This window comes from Toxorhynchites rutilus, chromosome 1 (genome assembly GCF_029784135.1).
Source record: "Toxorhynchites rutilus septentrionalis strain SRP chromosome 1, ASM2978413v1, whole genome shotgun sequence".
In the NCBI taxonomy this organism is placed as follows: Eukaryota; Metazoa; Arthropoda; class Insecta; order Diptera; family Culicidae; genus Toxorhynchites; species Toxorhynchites rutilus.
This window is the reverse complement of record NC_073744.1, coordinates 104,905,110-104,927,939: the sequence shown is the minus strand read 5'-3', so window position 1 is coordinate 104,927,939 and position 22,830 is coordinate 104,905,110. Positions and strand designations below refer to the sequence as shown.

The 22,830-nt window shown below is 41.6% G+C and overlaps 1 long non-coding RNA gene across 1 annotated transcript; it reads left to right on the top strand.

Annotated features, from left to right (window-relative positions):
• Positions 1-5,102: 5,102 nt before the first annotated feature.
• LOC129767375 (uncharacterized) lies at positions 5,103-22,409 on the top strand. Its single transcript, XR_008741510.1, has 3 exons — positions 5,103-5,289; positions 5,518-5,575; positions 22,182-22,409. It is a non-coding gene; the product is annotated as an uncharacterized LOC129767375 (long non-coding RNA).
• The last annotated feature ends 421 nt before the right edge of the window (positions 22,410-22,830 follow it).

Sequence of the window (22,830 nt, the reverse complement as noted above, 5' to 3'; positions counted from 1 at the left end):
CTTGCGGTTATATCATAGATATAACCCACTCATTTTTTGACGTAGGACTACGTCTAACCGGAAGATATAGGGGGTGAAATGGAAATCTAGGCACTGAACAAGTACGAAAAAATGCAAGATTTGGAACGCTTATAACTCGAGCATTTCTCAATAGATCGCAAAGGTTTTTGCATCAATTGATAGGAAATATATCTACGCATCTATCATAACGAATAACATTTCATTTTTCTTGAGATAAATAATTGAATAATTGTGAAATATCAAGCATTCTCAAAATTCACTATGTGCCCATTTTTGATTGGTCCATTTTGTGCTCCTCAAATCGTACCGACCAAAACGGGCAACCAGAGCAGCAGCGAAATAGAATGAAGCACGATTGGAAAGGAAAAAGAAAAAAATGAACGAAACATTGGTCGCAGTCTCACACATGCGTAATTCTCGAGGCAGCCAGTCAGCTTAAAAATCCCCGCTCCGCTGCCGTAACGATCATTATCATTCAAACCGTTATTAGAGGCGAATGAACTGCAAAGTTTAAAGCCTCTTAAAAACAAAGAAACAAACAATCATTCAAACCGTACGCCACATCGGTTCGCATCACAACACATCAACAAACCAACCCAAGCACCCATGTCTGGACATGGTAAAGGAGGAAAAGTGAAGGGAAAGGCAAAGTCCCGCTCGAACCGTGTTGATATGGAGTTCCCCGCAAGGGTAGCTAGGCCGAGCGCGTTAGTACCAGTGCACCAGTCGCCGCCGTTATATAGTTTCGGCCGCCGAAGTGATCGAGTTGGCTGGTAAAGCTGCTCGCGACGATAAGAAAAACCGCATTCAGAACAGAACACATCAAGACAACAACAGGCAGTTGCAGCGAGTGGCGAGTGGCAAACGCAATCGCAAAACGGCAGCAGGTAGCAGAAGAAAAAAGTTTGTTCTTTTTACAATCTGCTTTGGTGGCAAATCCAGAACAAGGCGGCATCGAGGGCGTTCGAAATGGTTTTTTTTTTTCAAAACCACGAGTACTAAGTTTTCTAAATTGGAACCATTCCATAAAACAAGGCGCTTTTCAGGGCCATTAAACCTTCCAAAAAAAGAGTTTAGGAAATAAAGTTCAATGCGTTCTAAAACATTATCCAAAATAATAATAAAACACAAATTGATGTTTTCATAATTTGTTTGCCAGGATCTGATGAGTATGTGAATTTGGCAGTAGTTCTGAGCTTATTGATAGTTGGGGACTTTCAAGATTATTCAATTTTCACCAACTCTTAAATTGTTTCCAGATTGAAAGTACAGTAATTTACAATTAGTTCGACATTTAGCTAATTGGACGGACATGTAATGCGACTTATTTAGTTGGACATTTTTGTAAACATAGAGATCCAAATTATGACCGCACATTGAAAGTCGACACTGTACCACTGTCATCGCAAATGTTCAATTACAGGTTCAAATCGCCTCCAATGCGACACTGAGTGGCGCTTCGGTACGTTGCATTGAATGTAATTTACTGTAAAATATGTCACAAGCTGGATGGGAAGAAATTTTCTAACTGTGAAAGATGAGGCGAGTGGCAAATGCAATCGCTAAACAGAAAGGTTTAGCCGAACAAGATGGGGATATCGAGTGACAACAAAACAATAAACTCTTTAGATTGAAGATAATTTTGTGATCCTGAAAAGGACCCTTTTCAGCCTGCATGTGAATCCAACGAGCGAACAAATCGTAATGAATGTATTTTTTTTGCCATCGCTCCCTTTTAGCGCTCATTCGTTCGTCTCGTTGGACTCGCCCCTCTGGCTGAGTCTGCCGATTTGTCTCTATCCTGTGAGTGTGTACCGCTAGAGTATGAAACACGCGGACCCCAAAAAAATATCTTATTTTCTTTCAAACTGTAAACCCGTGTGGTTGTACGGCATCGGCACCGTGGACGTAACAAAGGAGGACAAGTTAAGGAAAAGGCAAAGTCTCACTCGAACCGTGCAGGTCTCCAGTTCTCTGTTGGTCGCATTCACTGATTGCTCCGCAAGGGTAACTAGGCCGAACGGATTGGAGCCGGAGCACCAGTATACCTAACAGCGATTATAGAGTTTCGGCCGTCGGAGTGCTCGAGTTGGCTTGCAAAGCTGCTCACGACAATCAGAAAACCCGCATCAAGAACAGAGCAGCTTCGGTTCGGCGCTCATCAAGGCAACAATTAGTTTCAGTGAGTGGCAAACTGCTTCTCCGGCACGTCGCATTAAATGTAATTTACTGAACAATATGTCACAAGCTGGATAGGAAGAAATTTTCCAACTGTGAAAGCTGTGGCGAGTGGCAAACGTAATAGCTAAACAGGAAGGTTTAACCGAACAAGATGGGAATATCGAGTGATAACAAAAACACAACACCAAAGGTTCTTTTCAACCCTCAACATATTCATAAAGAGTAAACAGTAAACTAATCCATTTTTCAGGTAGATAGGTAGGTATTCACGTAGGAGAAGAAAATAAAACAATATATTTAAAATATATATTTAACAAAAGCTGTCTCCTTTGTATAGTCCTACGTCACTCCGGTTATGTCCCTGACATTACCCACCCGTCTTTTTTGAACAGAAATCCATTTTCTCTTGAAGTCCGCCTCCGATTTGACAACTTTTGGGTTCTTCTGGAGGGCCTGCTTCATAATCGCCCAATATTTCTCTATTGGGCGAAGCTCCGGCGCGTTGGGCGGGTTCTTTTCCTTTGGCACGAAGGTGACCCCGTTGGCTTCGTACCACTCCAACACGTCCTTTGAATAGTGGCACGAAGCGAGATCCGGCCGGAAGATGGTCGGGCCCTCGTGCTGCTTCAATAGTGGTAGTAAGCGCTTCTGTAGGCACTCCTTAAGGTAAACCTGCCCGTTTACCGTGCCGGTCATCACGAAGGGGGCGCTCCGCTTTCCGCAAGAGCAGATCGCTTGCCACACCATGTACTTTTTGGCAAACTTGGATAGTTTCTGCTTGCGAATCTCCTCCGGAACGCTGAATTTATCCTCTGCGGAGAAGAACAACAGGCCCGGCAGCTGACGAAAGTCCGCTTTGAAGTAGGTTTCGTCGTCCATTACCAGGCAATACGGCTTCGTCAGCATTTCGGTGTGCAGCTTCCCGGCTCGCGTCTTCCCCACCATGTTTTGCCTTTCGTCGCGGTTAGGAGCCTTCTGAACCTTGTATGTACGCAGGCCCTCCCGCTGATTGGTCCGCTGGACGAATGAACTTGACAAATTCAGCTTATTGGCGACATCCCGGACCGAACTTCTCGGATCACGTCTAAACTGCTTAACTACGCGCTTGTGATCTTTTTCACTGACGGAGCATCCATTTTTGCCGTTCTTCACCTTCCGGTCGATGGTTAGATTCTCGAAGTATCGTTTTAGTACTCTGCTGACCGTGGATCGGACGATTCCCAGCATCTTACCGATGTCCCGATGTGACAACTCCGGATTCTCGAAATGAGTGCACAGGATTAATTCACGACGCTCTTTTTCGTTCGACGACATTTTTCCAAATTTATGAAAAATTGACAGTGAAGCATGGCCAACGTGATCTATACACTCTTATCTGATTATAAGCGAAAGCAGAAGATATAATTCCTAAAAATTAAATTTCTACAGCGTTTTTTCCGTGATGCAATTTGATGTGACACACCCTTTACACTATCCAATCCAACGATATCAATTAATAGCTGTCTATTGATGTTGGGTTCCAGCCAACATTCTATGTTGTTCTTAATATCGCTGAACGTAAGAGCGAAAGAACGGTTCAAACGAACTGATTCACTTAGATGAACGGTTAGTGAGTGAACCGTTCATCAAAGTGAACTGTTTTGCCCATCTCTAGTTCAAACCCCTTCACTTTTTCCACCCGACACTGAAAAAGGTCTCTATAGGGCCTGATCACGAACGTCACTTCACGGTGAAAACGAAATGAATTGTATGCAATTTGTATGCATTTCATTCCGTTTTCACCGTGAAGTGACGTTCGTGATCAGGCCCATATTGAAGGTTAGACCTAGTCCCACGTCAAAAACAAAACATCATTTTACTCGCAGCGCCATCTTGTTGTGAATCTAACGTAGATCCGTCAATTGGCGATATAACGTACAAATCTACACCTAGGCGGCGCTGCGGTGATGGTTTTAAATTTTGCAATGTGAGTTTATGGGAGGTTTGTAGTTCTTTAGATAAATTACAATGTTATAATCATAAAAATTATTATAATGCGATAAGTTTGGAAGAAATTAGCTTCTGCGCAATTTCATATATAACATGTTATTTTCTTACCTCTTTCAGTAGTGAAAATTGTATAATCAAAGAAAGCGAATTCGATAGCACAATCAAAAACAAGTAGAAACATGCATGGTTCCTGCATGTGAGAACTACCTTGGAAAGACCGGAAGTAAAATACACGTGATTTGTTTTTGAGTTTTTTACTTAATCATCAGTGTTTGCCAAATGATCCATTCACTGAAAAAATCGCTTTCGTTCGTTCAAATATGATCATACACAAATCATTTCCCCCAGTGACATCCTCTTGTTGTTACGTGCTGCAAATCACGACACAAAAGAGAACGAGACAACATTGCTTCGGTTCGTACTTCATGATACACCTACACGCAAGCAGAACCATCATACACGCTTTCGGTGCAGAAAGTTTATTTTCTTCTTTGCCTCTAACATATGCATATCGACCTCTCCATGCATCATGAAACAGCAGGATCGTACGGACTACGCAAAGCGAATGATTCATATTCAGCTAATGTAGCAGATCCTGATTTTTAAGTCTCAGAGAGTGAAAACTAGATGATTATTTAGCTCGATAGAGGCTAAGGGAAGAGTAGTCAGATCATATTTTCCATTTTTAACGCCGCTATCCCTTGAAATATGTATATTCAAATAGACTGCATAGTTTTACTGGCAACACCGCTCTCTTTTCCCATTCCTCAGTTTCATACATTTTCGAGCGGTGATGGACACCACGTCGACCGAGTAAAGAAAAGTGCTACAAAAGTGCTGGAATGTTACCCCGCCTTACCTCCCGCGGGCAGTACTGCCCCTAGTGTCAGCTTATATCACAATCAAACTACACGAATAAGGCGAATCGCCATCACTGCGGCATATGCAGCTGTCAAAACTCAACACAACAGTTGGTAAACAGAGAAACGAGTGTCGTAAGCATTGAAAATTACTTTCATTTTCTATTTAAATTTGATTTAATTTATTTCAAATTTGCTTAATCAAAGTACCGAACGGCATAGTAGACGAATTGGACAGGTGAGTAAACTAATTTCTATCGGAAAAATATGTTTTGTTGGTTAGCCAACGTAGAGGTGGTTAAATGATTGAAACGATTGTTGTTCCGGATTATTTTTCTGTGTCCAGGGATGTGACCGGAATAAATATTTGTTAATTGATAACGAATTTTTATTCCAGTAATATGATTACGATAACATCGTTTCTTTAGGCTATAATATTGAATATACATGTATACTATTGTTTTAGGTTAATTTCGCATTACCTTCTATCTCCCCAGGATCAGGGGGCATCATAGTAAATACAGGTGAGCACAATGGATTTATTTTTACATAATTTTCATGTTTTTTTTTGACGTAGGACTACGTCTAACCGGAAGATATAGGGGTTGAAATGGAAATCTAGGCACTGAACAAGTAGGAAAAAATGCAAGATTTGGAACGCTTATAACTCGAGCATTTCTCAATAGATCGCAAAGGTTTTTGCATCAATTGATAGGAAATATATCTACGCATCTATCATAACGAATAACATTCCATTTTTCTTGAGATAAATAATTGAATAATTGTGAAATATCAAGCATTGTCAAAATGCACTATGTGCCCATTTTTGATTGGTCCATTTTGTGCTCCTCAAATCGAACCGACCAAAACGGGCAACCAGAGCAGCAGCGAAATAGAATGAACCACGATTGGAAAGGAAAAAGAAAAACAGGAAGTGGGTTATATCTATGGTATAACCGCAAGGGTGACGTAGGACTATCGTTGATTTAGAGATCATTCGTTTGAAGTTGAATCTGAATTCATTCTGAATGAATGAATATTTGGGGGACTTCGAAAACGAGAGCGTTACGTTCGAGGCACAAGGTTTTATGCATCCAATATTGGATACGGAAATATCCTACTGATGGGGAAGAATAATCTTCAGAAGCTATTCTGTTAATTGCGATTGATTGAAAAATCACAAAATCAAATGTATTTGGTCACAGTGTTACATGGATAGAAAACATTCAAATAAACTCTTTCACATGAATGTATTTTTAAATTCCCAGAGGAACTGGCAGATTATTTTCGGGATCTTTCTCGATGCTGAATGGCATCCAAACGGAAAGAATTCCGTGCGTGTATATGTGTGTGTAGCGGCTGCTTCGATGGTCACCTTCTCTTCTCCTGAAGGATCGGCTTCTCTGTGCTCCCTCACAGGTTCAAACAAACTGCCTGCGTTTCAGGGCAGATTTCGATCCTTCGCCGTCCAGCACCCTCAGCAACGATGTTGTCTTGTCGATGTCCTCACGAAAAATGTATGCGTCTCACCACCAGAATATCGCTTAAGTATGCTTTTTGTGCGTGATTGAATCGAGAGAAGGTGTGGTTTATGATGGCAATTTGGAAGGCAAACTAGAGGGGAATGAACTCTCTGAGCTCAGAACTTTCGGCGACTGAGCAATAATCGATTGCGGGCGCATACAAAATTGGATACGGAAATATCCTACTGATGGGGAAGAATAATCTTCAGAAGCTATTCTGTTAATTGCGATTGATTGAAAAATCACAAAATCAAATGTATTTGGTCACAGTGTTACATGGATAGAAAACATTAAGAGAAACTCTTTCACATGAATGTATTTTTAAATTCCCAGAGGAATTGGCAGATTATTTTCAGTAACGATTAGATATTTCCACATTTTCCTCGATACTGGAAGCCCACCAGTGGTTAATGCTAACTCGATAACCATCTGTTAATAGCACTTGATTGAAACATATTTGGTCACAGTGTTACATGGATAGAAAACATTCAATAAACTCTTTCACGTGAATGTATTTTTAAATTCCCAGAGGAACTGGCAGATTATTTTCCGGATCTTTCTCGATGCTGAATGGCATCCAAACGGAAAAAATTCCGCGCGTGTATATATGTGTGTGTGTGTGTGTAGCGCCTGCTTCGAGATCTTGCCGGGGAACCGTTCTGGCCTAAAGTGCACAAACAGGCTCTTGGTGACACCGTTCATTCGCACTTTCATGATAAACGAAGAGCTTCACCACAACAGCGGCAACATGCTCCAATCGCTGTTCAATTGGAACTGAGTAGATTTCCGAGCGGCGTTCGCTTATATACCGATTGGTGATTTCAATAGCCTGTTTTGAAAGCAATTTTAAGACTATTGAAACAAGTTTTTGGATCAGAAAGTAACAAGTATAGAACGCGTAGACATTTTATCTTTCGAATGAAGTGTTTATCATACCATTTCGTTCAGTTGTTTAGGAGCTATTAACGCTCAAAATCTCGGTCTCCGGCGTAACGCTCTCGTTTTCTTCGAAAATTTGATTTTACACCCCGGTATAGAAATGAAATACGTAGTCCTACGTCAAAAAATGAACGAAACATTGGTCGCAGTCTCACACATGCGTAATTCTCGAGCCAGCCAGTCAGCTTAAAAATCCCCGCTCCGCTGCCGTAACGATCATTCTCATTCAAACCGTACACCACATCGGTTCGCATCACAACACATCAACAAACCAACCCAAGCAGCCATGTCTGGACATGGTAAAGGAGTAAAAATGAAGGGAAAGGCAAAATCCGGCTCGAACCGTGTTGATCTGGAGTTCCCCGCAAGGGTAGCTAGGCCGAGCGCGTTAGTACCAGTGCACCAGTCCACGTAGCCGGCGTTATATAGTTTCGGCCGCCGAAGTGATCGGGTTAGCTGGTAAAGCTGCTCGCGACGATAAGAAAACCCGCATTCGGAACAGAACACATTCGGTTCGGTGGACATCAAGACAACAGGCAGTTGCAGCGAGTGGCGAGTGGCAAACGCAATCGCAAAACGGCATCAGGTAGCAGAAGAAAAAAGTTTGTTCTTTATACACACTGCTTTGGTGGCAAATCCAGAACAAGGCGGCATCGAGGGCGTTCGAAATGGTTTTGACGTAGGACTACGTCTAACCGGAAGATATAGGGGGTGAAATGGAAATCTAGGCACTGAACAAGTAGGAAAAAATGCAAGATTTGGAACGCTTATAACTCGAGCATTTCTCAATAGATCGCAAAGGTTTTTGCATCAATTGATAGGAAATATATCTACGCATCTATCATAACGAATAACATTCCATTTTTCTTGAGATAAATAATTGAATAATTGTGAAATATCAAGCATTGTCAAAATGCACTATGTGCCCATTTTTGATTGGTCCATTTTGTGCTCCTCAAATCGAACCGACCAAAACGGGCAACCAGAGCAGCAGCGAAATATAATGAACCACGATTGGAAAGGCAAAAGAAAAAAATGAACGAAACATTGGTCGCAGTCTCACACACGCGTAATTCTCGAGCCAGCCAGTCAGCTTAAAATCCCCGCTCCGCTGCCGTAACGATCATTCTCATTCAAACCGTACACCACATCGGTTCGCATCACAACACATCAACAAACCAACCCAAGCAGCCATGTCTGGACATGGTAAAGGAGGAAAAGTGAAGGGAAAGGCAAAATCCCGATCGAACCGTATTGATCTGGAGCTCCCCTCAAGGGTAGCTAGGCCGAGCGCGTTAGTACCAGTGCACCAGTCCACCTAGCCGGCGTTATATAGTTTCGGCCGCCGAAGTGATCGAGTTAGCTGGCAAAGCTGCTCGCGACGATAAGAAAACCCGCATTCGGAACAGAACACATTCGGTTCGGTGAACATCAAGACAACAGGCAGTTGCAGCGAGTGGCGAGTGGCAAACGCAATCGCAAAACGGCAGCAGGTAGCAGAAGAAAAAAGTTTGTTCTTTATACAATCTGCTTTGGTGGCAAATCCAGAACAAGACGGCATCGAGGGCGTTCGAAATGGTTTTTTCCAAAACCACGAGTACTAAGTTTTCTGAATTGGAACCATTCCATAAAACACGGCGCTTATCAGGGCCATTAAACCTTTCAAAAAAGAGTTTATGAAATACAGTTCAATGCTTTCTTAAATAATATCCAAAATAATAATAAAACACAAATTGATTTTTTCATAATTTGTTTGCCAGGATCTGATGAGTATGTGAATTTGGCAGTTGTTCTGAGCTTATTGATAGTTGGGGACTTTCCTGATTATTCAATTTTCACAAATTCTTAAATTGTTTCCAGATTGAAAGTACAGTAATTTACAATTAGTTCGACATTTAGCTAATTGGACGGAGATGTAATGCGACATATTTAGTTGGACATTTTTGTAAACATAGAGATCCAAATTATGACCCCACATTGAAAGTCGACACTGTACCACTGTCATCGCAAATGTTCAATTACAAGTTAAAATCGCCTCCAATGCGACACTTAGTGGTGCTTCAGCACGTCGCATTGAATGTAATATACTGTACAACATGTCACAAAGCTGGATGGGAAGAAATTTTCCAACTGTGAAAGCTGTGGCGAGTGGCAACAAATTGCTAAACAGGAAGGTTTAGCCGAACAAGATGGGGATATCGAGTGATAACAAAACAATAAACTCTTTTGATTGTAGATAATTTTGTGATCCTGAAAAGGACCCTTTTTAGCCTGCATGTGGATCCAACGAGCGAACAAATCGTAATGAATGTATTTTTTTGCCATCGCTGCCTTTTAACGCTCATTCGTTCGTCTCGTTGGACTCGCCCCTTTGGCTGAGTCTGCCGATTTGTCTCTATCTTGTGAACGTGTACCGCTAAAGTACAAAACGCGCGGATCCGCTGAAAAATATATCATTCTCTTTCAAACCGTAAATCTGTGTGGTTGTATGGCATCGTTTCACATCGCATCAACGGATTGGTGCCGGAGCACTAGTATACCTAATAGCGGTTATAGAATTTCGGCTGCCGGAGTGCTCGAGTTGACTTGCAAAGCTGCTCACGACAATAAGAAAACCCGCCTACAGAACAGAGCACATTCGGTTCGGAGGCAACAACTAGTTTCAGCGAGTGGCAAACGCAATCGCAAAACGGCAGCAGGTAGAAAAAGGATAAAGTTTGTTTATACAGAGTGTTTTGGTGGCAAAACCAGCCACCGTAAAACACGGCGCTTTTCAGGGCCATTAAAAGCACCATTCAAAGAAGAGTTATTAAAAGTTATTCACAATACCAATGCATTCTAAAGTGACATAATATGACATATAATATAAACTGATTTATTTTTTTTATGCTTGTTCTTGAACTTATTGGTGGTTGGGGTCTTTTAAATTGATCATTCAGTTTTCACAGTTGGTTTTTCAGAACGCTTCTAGCTCGTTTATTTCTCGACAGATCGTAGAGTTCGCCTCCAAAACCACAGTTCTTTTTCATTTTTATTTACTTTGTTTGCGGAGACTACAAATCTTACAATTCAGTCGTCTCCGAAAACACAGTTTGAGGTACGGTAATGTGCTCAATAGTGAAATATATGATAGTGAATAAGCTGATGATCACCTATGCATTCCCTATCACAGCCATCATTTTGATTGTACGATATGTGCGTACACCGAAAGATACCCGGCGTTAAACATTTAATAAGTACAAAGCCTTCAGAAAAAAAGACGGGTGGGTATGTCGGGGACATAACCGGAGTGACGTAGGACTATACAAAGGGGACAGCTTTTGTTAAATATATATTTTAAATATATTGTTTTATTTTGTTCTCCTACGTGAATACCTACCTATCTACCTGAAAAATGAATTAGTTTACTGTTTACTCTTTATGAACATGTTGGTGGTTCTGAAAAGAACCTTTGGTGTTGTGTTTTGTTTTTATGATGTGATGCGATGCGATGTTAAACGATGCCATACAACCACACTGGCTTGAAAGAAAATGAGATTTTTTTTGGGGTCCGCGCGTTTTGTACTCTAGCGGTACACACTCACAGGATAGAGACCAATCGACAGACTCAGCCAAAGGGGCGAGTCCAACGAGACAAACGAATGAGCGTTAAAAGGAAGCGATGGCAAAAAAATATATTCATTACGATTTGTTCGCTCGTTGCATTCACATGCAGTTGTTTCTAACAAACACGAAGGCACCGAAGACTAGTGGAATAGTGGAAAAGCCGCCAAAAAGTTCGGCACGGCGTAGAAGAATATTTCGGAAACCGACAAGAAGAAGGAGAAGGAATCATATGCTATCTACATCATAAGGTGCTGAATCAGGATCATTCCGACACCGGTTTCTCATCAAAGACGATGAGCGTCAATGCATCTTTGAGCGTATCGTAGCAGAAGCTCCGCGTCTGATCCACTACAATAAGCGGTCAACCATTACGGCGTGGGAAATTCAGATCGCAATCAGTCTGTTGCTGCCCGGTGAACTTACATGCGGTTTCCGAAGGTACCAAAGCGGTGACGAAGTATACCTGCTCCAAGTAAAGAGCGTTTTCCGACTGCTGATCCGGAAGCAAACCCTAAAAAGGGTCCTTTTCAGGACCACAAAATCATCTTTAATCTAAAGAGTTTATTGTTTTGTTATCACTCGATATCCCCATCTTGTTCGGCTAAACCTTCCTGTTTAGCGATTGCGTTTGCCACTCGCCACAGCTTTCACAGTTAGAAAATTACTTCCCATCCAGATTGTGACATGTTGTACAGTAAATTACACTTAATGCGACGTGCCGAAGCACCACTCAGTGTCGCATTGGAAGCGATTTTAACCTGTAATTGAACATCTGCGATGACAGTGTCGACTTTCAATGTGGGATCATAATTTGGATCCCGATTTTTATGTTTACAAAAATGTCCAACCAAATATGTTGCATTACATGTCCGTCCAATTAGCTAAATGTTGAAATAAATGTAAATTACTGTACTTTCAATCTGGAGGCAATTTAAGAATTAGTGAAAATAGAATAATTGCGAAAGTCCACAACCATCAATAAACTCAGAACAACTGACAAATTCACATACTCATAATATCCTGGCAAACAAATTATGAAAAAATCAATTTGTGTTTTATTATTATTTTGGATATTATTTTAGAATGCATGTTATACAACTGTATTTCGTGAACTCTTTTTTTGAAAGGTTTAATGGCCCTGATAAGCGCCGTGTTTTATAGAATAGTTCCAATTTAGAAAACTCAATACTCGTGGTTTTGAAAAAAACCATTTCGAACGCCCTCGATGCCGCCTTGTGCTGGATTTGCCACCAAAGTAGTTTGAATAAAGAACTTCTTCTGCTACCTGCTGCCGTTTTGTGATTGCGTTTGCCACTCGCCACTCGCTGCAACTGCCTGTTGTCTTGATGTCCACCGAACCGATTGTGGTCTGTTCTGAATGCGGGTTTTCTTATCGTCCGCGGTTTTTCTTAGCGATCCTCCTTTGCTCCTTTGCCATGTCCAGACATGGCTGCTTGTGTTGGTTTGTTGATGTGATGTGATGCGAAACGATGTGGTGTATGGTTTGGATTAGAGATGTGCCATCCGCTCATGAGCTGTTCCGAAGAATCGACTCTTTGAAGTGAGTTGACGCGGAACAGCTCGCAAAAAAAATCAAACAGCTCTTCAGCTCACTTTGATGATGATGAAGGAGAGAAAAAAGCTGTAGAATTGAAGAGAGTGTGTGAGCTGTAAGATTCAAATGAACTGACCGTCTCTCGCTCTTCGTGTTAAGACATCAGTTTAGTTTCATTTGTCCCTCGTCTTTTCAACTGTTATATTCACGTTGACGGCATTGAGCTTTGTTTACCAGTTTAGGGGGCGCCAAAAATAATAATTGGCTCTCAGGCAGAATGAACACGTTTTTAAAATTCAAATTATTAATGAAAATTAACTTCTGTGTATCAAATGAGTATTCTATTTCAATGGAAAAACACTTTGTTTGCAGGCGGTGCAAAAATCTCATAAGATTTTTTTTTTTTGAAGAAAACTTTCTATTGTAATGTAAAGCCTCAGTAAAAATGTCGGAAATGTTGTACTCGCCGAGTCTGTTGTAAATAATAGTCTGGAATACGTGTTTGAAGTAATTAATAATATGGTGTGAAAAATTTCATTTGAATTTTAACATTTTCAAACTGGCTTCGTGGCTATCGAGTTTGGGACCCAAATTGAAAGTCGGCACTGACAACTGAGCTGAAGAGCTGTTCATAAAGAACAGCTCATTTAGATGAGCTGATATGATCAGAGCTGTTCATCATGATGAGCTGATTTGCACACCTCTAGTTTGGATGAGAATGATCGTTACGGCATCGGAGCGGGGATTTTTAAGCTGACTGGCTGACTCGAGAATTACGCATGTGTGAGACTGCGACCAATGTTTCGTTCATTTTTTTTCTTTTTCCTTTCCAATCGTGCTTCATTCTATTTCGCTGCTGCTCTGGTTGCCCGTTTTGGTCGGTACGATTTGAGGAGCACAAAATGGACCAATCAAAAATGGGCACATAGTGTATTTGGACAATTCTTGATATTTCACAATTATTCAATTGTTTATCTCACGAAAAATGAAATGTTATTCATTATGATAGATGCGTAGATATATTTCCTATCAATTGATGCAAACACCTTTGCGATCTATTGAGAAATGCCCAAGTTATAAGCGTTCCAAATCTTGCATTTTTTCCTACTTGTTCAGTGCCTAGATTTTCATTTCACCCCCTATATCTTCCAGTTAGACGTAGTCCTACGTCAAAAAAACAAGAATCAAGTTTGTAAAAAAAACGCAGAACCCCCAACATATTCATAAAGAGTAAACAGTAAACTAATCCATTTTTCAGGTAGATAGGTAGGTATTCACGTAGGAGAAGAAAATAAAGAAATATATTCGAAATATATATTTTGCAAAAGCTGTCCCCTTTGTATAGTCCTACGTCACTCCGATTATGTCCCCGACATTACCCACCCGTCTTTTTTTTTCAAAACCACGAGTACTAAGTTTTCTAAATTTGAACCATTCCATAAAACAAGGCGCTTTTCAGGGCCATTAAACCTTCCAAAAAAGAGTTTAGGAAATACAGTTCAATGCTTTCTAAAACAATATCCAAAATAATAATAAAACACAAATTGATTTTTTCATAATTTGTTTGCCAGGATATGATGAGTATGTGAATTTGGCAGTTGTTCTGAGCTTATTGATTTTCACCAATTCTTAAATTGCTTCTAGATTGAAAGTACAGTAATTTACACTTATCTCGACATGTAGCTAATTGGTCGGGCCAGTAATGCGACATATTTAGTTGGACATTTTTGTAAACATAGAGTTCGGGGTCCAAATTATGACCCCACATTGAAGGTCGACACTGTACCACTGTCATCGCAAATGTTCAATTACAGGTTAAAATTACCTCCAATCCGATACTGAGTGGTGGTAATGCGACGTGCCATTGAATGTAAATTACTGTAAAATATGTCACAAGCTGGATGGGAAGAAATTTTCCAACTGTGAAAGCAGTGGCGAGTGGCAAATGCTATCGCTAAACAGAAAGGTTTAACCGAACAAGATGGGGATATCGAGTGATAACAAAACAATAAACTCTTTAGATTGAAGATAATTTTGTGATCCTGAAAAGGACCCTTTTTAGCCTGCATGTGAATCCAACGAGCGAACAAATCGTAATGAATGTGTTTTTCGTTTCGTTTCTTTGTTTTTAAGAGGCTTTAAACTTTGCAGTTCATTCGCCTCCAGCCCAGTGAAGAGCCACAATAAAACCAGTCCAGAGGGGACTGGCGAAAGGGAAACCAACAAAATCACTCATCAGACCTGTCCGCTCGACTCTCGGTTAAAGAAGAAGGTAGGAAGGGATCCTATGCTTCATAAGATATTTAATATATGCTGTAAAGAAAAGTAAAAATTTACTGATCCGAGGACCAAAGCAGTAACGAAGCACAAGTGACCTAGCGAAAGGCGTGTTCCAAAGCCAAAAAACAAAACGGCCCCTCTCAGGAGGATAGGAAGGAAAGGAGTGGAAAGGATTTGGGTGGGATTAGTGGATTGGGAGGGGGTGGGAGTGGTATGGGAAGGAAAGAGGGGAGGAGTAGGTGTGGGGTGGGGTGAAATGAAATGAAATACAGTTTGAATAGATAATAAAATATAGTGGTTTTGAATTTAATGGTATACAGTATAGCTGAAAAATGGAGAGGTTTATTTAATGAATTTATTCTCCTTGGTGAGTGTGGCTGTAGGAATAGGAAGTTGATTAAAGTATAATGTAATGGATAGAAGATAGATGTGGGTATGAAAGTATATATTATATTATTTGTTATTTATTATTATTGAATGCGTGTATATACATGTATGAAAACCTTCCTTCCGACCCGTACATACATGTGTATACACACATAAACACGCATACATGACTGTGAAGTGGCGAACTTTAATAAGCAATTTCCAAGGTATTTAGTATTTCGGTTTAGATTTTACCAAAGAAGTCGGTTTCTTTCAGAAACGCAATTAAATTGGTTTCTTGGGTCTCGTCTCTACTGAGGATATCTCGGAGACTCTGACCTATGTTGTGTCGGACTCGAGCATCTTTGGTATGTTGACATTCAAGTAAAAGATGGGTAACGGAAACCGGAGCTTCGTTGCAAGCACATTGGGGTTTTTCGGCTCTGCAGAACAAGTGTGAGTGGGTGAAGTTAGTGTGCCCAATTCGAAGACGGGTAAGGACTTGCCTTTCCCTACTATTGAGGCGGTCATCCCAAGGGAGAGTGGAATTTTTAATTTTATGAAGATGAGTGGGACGGCTGTTTATCCAGCCTATGTCCCAGCTTTCACGGACTTGCTGTTTTACCCAGCGGACAATGTCAGATGGAGGACAGGGCATGTCTGGGGGATCTATTTTGCTGCCCTTGCCGGCCAGTATGTCGGCGGCTGTGTTTCCACGGATTCCTGAGTGACCAGGAACCCAGCAGAAGGAGATGTTTTTATTTGAAGCAGCCTCTTCTGTTTGCTTAATCCATGGGTGTTTGCTGTTTCCACTCAGAAGATCGTGGAGACAGCTAGCTGAGTCTGAGAATATTGTGGTAGGAAGAAACTCATGGGTGCATTCTTGGGTAGCTATTAAAAGGGCGAAAGCTTCCGCACTGAAGATGGAGCATTGCGGTGGAAGAGAAAAGCTACCAGTGTATCTACTCTCAAAGACTCCACATCCAACTCCATCGGCACTGACTGAACCATCTGTGTATACCTGGTGGTTGATTTGAAAATTGGATGCAACGAGGTTATTGAAGCAGGCTTTGACTTTTGGAGAAGGGTCTCCCGCTCGAACTGTCTTGAGAAGTTCAAGGTTAATGTTCGGCGGTTTGACGTTCCAATTTCTTCCCGTCGCAGATGAACGTTCACATATATCGGGAAGATCTTTGTTCGTGAGATTTTTGAACCATGTTTTAGCTCTATGTATTAATGGGACATTGTGGTCGCTTTCGGGGAGTGACAAGTGACGGATGGCTTTATTCGTGATGGCTTTTGTTACCAGGTGGGTGAAGGGAAGTTGCCCACTTTCTGCCATTACAGCAAGAGTAGGACTGGTGGGAAAAGCGCCAATTGCGAGCCGAATTGCTTTATTGTAAATTGGTTGAATGGTGTTTAACACCCTGTCCCCTCCACGGCTGAAGGTGCCTATTCCGTAAAGGATTTGTGGGACCAACCAAACATTTACAACATTTAGCAACGTCTTTCTATGACCAGAGGCTAGGTTGCCTGCGATAGACTTGATGATGTTCAATTTCTTTCTGGTGGCTATTTTGGTCTTTTGGGAATGTGATAGGAAGTTGAGTTTCTTGTCGAAAGTAACCCCTAGTATTTTCAATGTCCTCATTGTAGGGATCGGGATTTTGTTGAGCTGAAGATAGGTTCTCCTTCTGAGAGCTTTTCCGATATGTATGTGTTTGGATTTCTCCGGGGAAATTTTAAAACCTGTTTTTAGAGCCCAGTTTTGGATGGAGTCTAAGGTTTTTTGAAGCCTCTTTCTCTGAATTAAGCCGAAGCAGCTCGTAGAGATAAGAGTGATGTCATCTGCATAGACTATGACCTTTATATGGTCCGGGATAATCTCGAATAGAGATTGCATGGCAATGTTGAAGAGGGTTGGTGAAAGTGCTGAGCCTTGTGGGAAGCCGTTTTCTGGGATTTTTAGAGAAGATTGGTGGTTGTTAATAACGGTTTTGAAAGACCGGTTTTCTAGAAAACTTTTAACGAAGAGACCTAATCTCCCACGAATCCCCCAGTCGAAAAGGCTTTTCAGCACTGGGTACCTCCATGCCCGATCGAAGGCCTTGGATAAATCCAGGGAAACAATATCAATGTGGTGTAATTTTTCAGTTGCGTCGTCTAGGATTTTTTCGATTGCTACAAGGCAATCTTCTGTACCTTTTCCCGCACGGAAGGCGAATTGTCTGGGATCAATCAGCTTATTTGACTCTAGAAAAGTCGTTAAGCGTCGATTGACCATTTTTTCCAAGACTTTCCCAACACAACTTAGGAGAGTGATGGGGCGGAAATTGTCAAGAAGATGGTTGTTCATGTCTGGTTTCGGGATACAGATCATTAAACCCTCTTTCCAGCAACTGGGGAGGGTTCCACTGTCCCAGACTTTGTTGAGGAGCTTCAGAAGTGCTTTTTTCCCGAGATGGGGTAGATTCTTAAGCATAGGGTAGCTAATGTCATCAGGTCCTGTGGATCCTTGTTTGACTTTGTTCAGTACCCAATCGAGCTCTTTGAGGGAGAGGTTTTTGTTGAAGTCAAATTCCACATCGGTATGAAAATCGATGGGAATTCTTTCGCATTCCGTTTTGTGGGTTAGAAAGGTTTGGTCGTAGTTTTGATTGGAGGAGGCGGAAGCAAAGAAATCTCCAAACGCCTCGGCGATGATTTTCCGGTCATTGGTGTATTGACCGTTAATTAGAAGATTATATTCTTTGCTTCTTTTCTTTCCATGAAGCCTGCCAATCTTACTCCATAAATCCTTTGTTGACGCGTTGGGATTAATTTCGCTGACGAATTTAACCCAACTGTTGTGCTTGGCTGTGTTGATAGCAGTCTTAGCTTCTTTGCGAGCCCTTTGGAACTCTGCAAGCAGAGTGGGTCTCAGTGGGCTGTCCGGATGGGCCTTTCTTAATTTGCGTAGGGCCTTACGTCGACCTTTGATCGCTGCCTTCAGCTCAGGCGACCACCATGGGACACATTTCCTGCCAGGGATGCCACTGGTTCTGGGGATGTGCACCATTGCAACTTCTAGGACAACTTTGGAGAATTCCTCGGCTGTCCAATCTCGTTTAGCGGAGAGGCGGTTTTCAATGTCAAACTGATAGCCAGCCCAGTCAGCGTATTCAAATTTCCATCTTGGCCTTGTTGAAAACTCTGGAGAAGTTTGGCCGAAGGAAGTGAAGATTGGAAAATGATCGCTTCCGCAAGTATCATCGTGGATGTTCCAAGAAAGTTTTGAAGATAGTTTGTCTGATACTATAGTGAGATCGATGGCTGAAGTAGTACCAGAATAATGGATTCTGGTGTGTTGGCCGTTGTTAAGAAGGAGAAGAGAATGGTCGGATATGAAATCCTCAATGATGGATCCTTTTCGATCGAGGTATGCACCTCCCCAGGCGTATGAGTGGGCGTTGAAATCACCCATAAGCATGATTGGGGCGGGAAGTTGGGCGAACAGATGGTCCAGTTGGCCGCGTAGAGTGTTCGGATCGGAATCATTAGTGATGTAGATGCTAACGACGGTGATTGGAAAGGGGTGTTTAATGCGCACTACCACTGCCTGAAGATCAGTGGTAATGGGAAGAAGATCATGTGGAGTGCCATCTTTGATTGCGATTGCAACTCCGTTTTTTGAGGGGTTGGGACCCTCTTTGAAATATGTGATATATTTTGAGATGAAGTGTTTATCGAAGTTGTTTGGAGTCATAGTTTCTTGAAGGGCTATGACTGTGGGATTAGAGTTTGAAATAAGCATTTTCAGTTCTAGAATATTTCGTCGGATACTTCTGATGTTCCATTGTATCCCGAATTTCTGTGTTGGAGTGAATGTGTTGGTGTTTTTAACTCTAATTCCTAAGTCTTAATTGTGTGTATGTTTGAACTATTCAAAGAGAATTAGTTCGATGGTCCTTTACCCTTGGAAAGAGAAGCTTTCTTTGAGGTATTGGTGTTGTTTTTGTTTGGAGTAGAAGTCTTTGGAGTGTTTGTTGTGTTTGTGTTGTTTTTTGTTGAATGTGCGTTGCTGTTGTTGTTATTGTTGTTTTTTGTTTGATGTGTGTTGTTGTTGTTGTTGTTGTTGTTGTTTTCTGTTGGGGTTGTATTGTTATTTGTTGTTGGTGTCTGTCTTTGTTCATTCTTAGTTCTTTTCTTGTCCTTGTTTGTTTGGGTCTCATCTTCAGATTTTTGATCTGACTCTGAGGATGATCCTTTAGTTATTTTTCTTTTGTTTTTGTTTTTGTTTGGAACATCAGACGTGTCCATAGAAATGACTGATTCGCTTTCGGATTCAGTTGATGAACTACCAGTTGTTGAATCTGTCATGGTTGTATCGAATGTAGTGTCAATTGGGGGGGTGCTTTCGCGACTAGAAGTGGCCGAAGCGGCCGAGGCGCAGTTACATTTGCAGTTGCAGCTGGGTGCTGGCTTTTGCAAGTTGGAAAGTCTGTCTTGCAGAACACTTGCGAATGTTGGAGCATTGTTTTGAAGTTGCAGCTGTTCCTTTGCCTCTTTGTATGAGATTCCATTGTCGATTCTTATTCTGGTGATTTTATTTTCGGTTTGCCATACGGGACAATTCCTACTAGAAGAGGAGTGGTTCCCTTGGCAGTTGACACAAAAAGCTGAAGCATCGCATACTTTGTTTGCGTCTGTTTGTTGTTCCGGATGTTCATGGCCGCAGTTTCTGCAAAGCGGATTTTCGCGTTTGCATCGCTTGTTCGTATGTCCAAATTTGTAGCACTTGTAGCATTGCATGGGATTGGGATAAAAATTTCTAGTCCCGGCTCGAATGAACCCAAAGTAAATAAAATTGGGAACGACAGTTCCGCGAATGGTCAATATTAAAGTGGCCGTTGGCACAACAATGTTGTTGTCCTTTCTGGTGATGCGTTTGACGCCGATCACACCTTGAGCGGTGAGTTCTTTCACCAGTTCGGATTCCGGAAGGTCGATAACTTCGCGGCAAGTCACAACGCATTTGCGTTGGTTTAAAGTTGGGTGGAAGATCACTTCTACAGGAGTATTATCAATCAGTTTGGTAATCGAAAGTAACTTACCGACTGTATCCTCATCCCTGGTTGTCAAGATGTACTGGAGTTTCTTTTTATCATCTCGCTGTGGTTTGGCGCTGTTGAATTTTTTTACAACTGCCTTGATGGTATTGCTGACTGTGAAGGGGTTTGTTGGAAGCACCTTGTCTCCTGTGGCTCTCAGAAGCAGTATCTGGAGATTACCGTTCGAGGGGTCCGCCCATAGTGGAGCGGTGGCTTCGGTGGGCCTGCCCTCATAGAAATTTGTAGCCCGGCCTCCCGGAGGCCCGGAGCTACTTGAAGCCATGCTTCTGCTTGACTATACCTAGGTTATAGTCAGCAGGTACGGATATGAAATCACTAAAATTCCTTATTGGGAGATATTCACTAAGGGGTATGTTCCCAGAAAATTACACTTTGTTCTAGTAAAGCACTTTGAAAAGCCACCAATGGGTGCGGAAAATTGCAAATCACACTTAATATATTAATTGCTTCCGTCACTTCACTCGCTTGTATGCGTGTTTTTCTTTTTAGATTTTATTTAATAATAAATATTCACTACACTACAATATAACTGGCAACACTGCCCGAAAGAAAAAGGGGGCGTGGCGTCGGTGACGCCGAAAAAGCGCGCGCTTTTTCCGGCAAGCCGGTGAGCGCCCGCTCTCCACGGTCGAAGCGAGCTATTGCCTTTTCCCGCTCTCCTTCTGCTGTCACCTTAAAACTTATTCTAACAAATCTCCTTCCACAGTCGCCAGGGGGAACGTCCCAGTCCGCTGTCCAGAAACGCCAAAACTCCGAGCTGCTGAAAGAAAAATCGACCTTCTCGGTCGGAGGTTAAAATCAGTATGTTTTTGATGTGTTTTTTTGCCATCGCTCCCTTTTAACGCTCATTCGTTCGTCTCGTTGGACTCGCCCCTCTGGCTGAGTCTGCCGATTTGTCTCTATCCTGTGAGTGTGTACCGCTAGAGTATAAAACACGCGGACCCCAAAAAAATATCTTATTTTCTTTCAAACCGTAAACCCGTGTGGTTGTACGGCATCGGCATCGTGGACGTAACAAAGGAGGACAAGTTAAGGGAAAGGCAAAGTCTCACTCGAACCGTGCAAGTCTCCAGTTCCCTGTTGGTCACATTCACTGGTTGCTCCGCAAGGGTAACTAGGCCGAACGGATTGGTGCCGGAGCACCAGTATACCTAACAGCGATTATAGAGTTTCGGCCGTCGGAGTGCTCGAGTTGGTTTGCAAAGCTGCTCACGACAATCAGAAAACCCGCATCAAGAACAGAGCAGCTTCGGTTCGGCGCTCATCAAGGCAACAATTAGTTTCAGTGAGTGGCAAAGTGTTTCTCCGGCACGTCGCATTAAATGTAATTTACTGAACAACATGTCACAAGCTGGATGGGAAGAAATTTTCCAACTGTGAAAGCTGTGGCGAGTGGCAAACGCAATAGCTAAACAGGAAGGTTTAACCGAATAAGATGGGAATATCGAGTGATAACAAAAACACAACACCGAAGGTTCTTTTCAGAAGCATCAACATGTTCATAAAGAGTAAACAGTAAACTAATCCATTTTTCAGGTAGATAGGTAGGTATTCACGTAGGAGAAGAAAATAAAACAATATATTTAAAATATATATTTAACAAAAGCTGTCCCCTTTGTATAGTCCTACGTCACTCCGGTTATGTCCCCGACATTACCCACCCGTCTTTTTAATTGTGGAACCTTTTGTTTGCTATAGTTTCTATTGATATTCGATGCACTTATATGATTTTTATTTTATTTATTTCCAGTTTATTTCTAAAATCGCCATCAGTCACCTGAACATTAGCGGAAGTTACAGATAATACATGACTTAAAACCGTACTAAAGGAAAGAAATATCAGTGTATATAGTGTATTAACATATTATATTACACATACTCTTAACAAGAATGATTGATAATTGTACAAATTGTTATAGTTTTTTTTGTAATTTAAGTTAAAAATAGCTTTTTCTAGGAACAAAATGCTTCATTTTTATCAACGGTGTTTTCATCTTTACATTTTCTTATCTTTTTCTTGAAAAGAAATAGAGTCATAATAAGGGTCGAGCGGTTTTGCGTTTGATCGACGTGGTGCCAGATTGGCCCAATGCTGGCCAGAAATTGGTTGTCAAATACTAAGGGTAGGTCGACAAAATCATTGCAAAATGGCACGATATCGGCACCGTTGTCGACACCATTTGTTGGGACCAATTTGACACAACAATGTAGAATGTGTCGTTGCTTTCCGCAAATGGTGACCGAATGATGACGTAATTTTTCTTGTATCATTTATTGCTTTGTGCTTGTCTGTGCAGTGGGTTTCGCTATAGTAGAACGGGACGATATACACTGCGTTCTTTTGACGTAGGACTACGTCTAACCGGAAAATATAGGGGGTGAAATGGAAATCTAGGCAT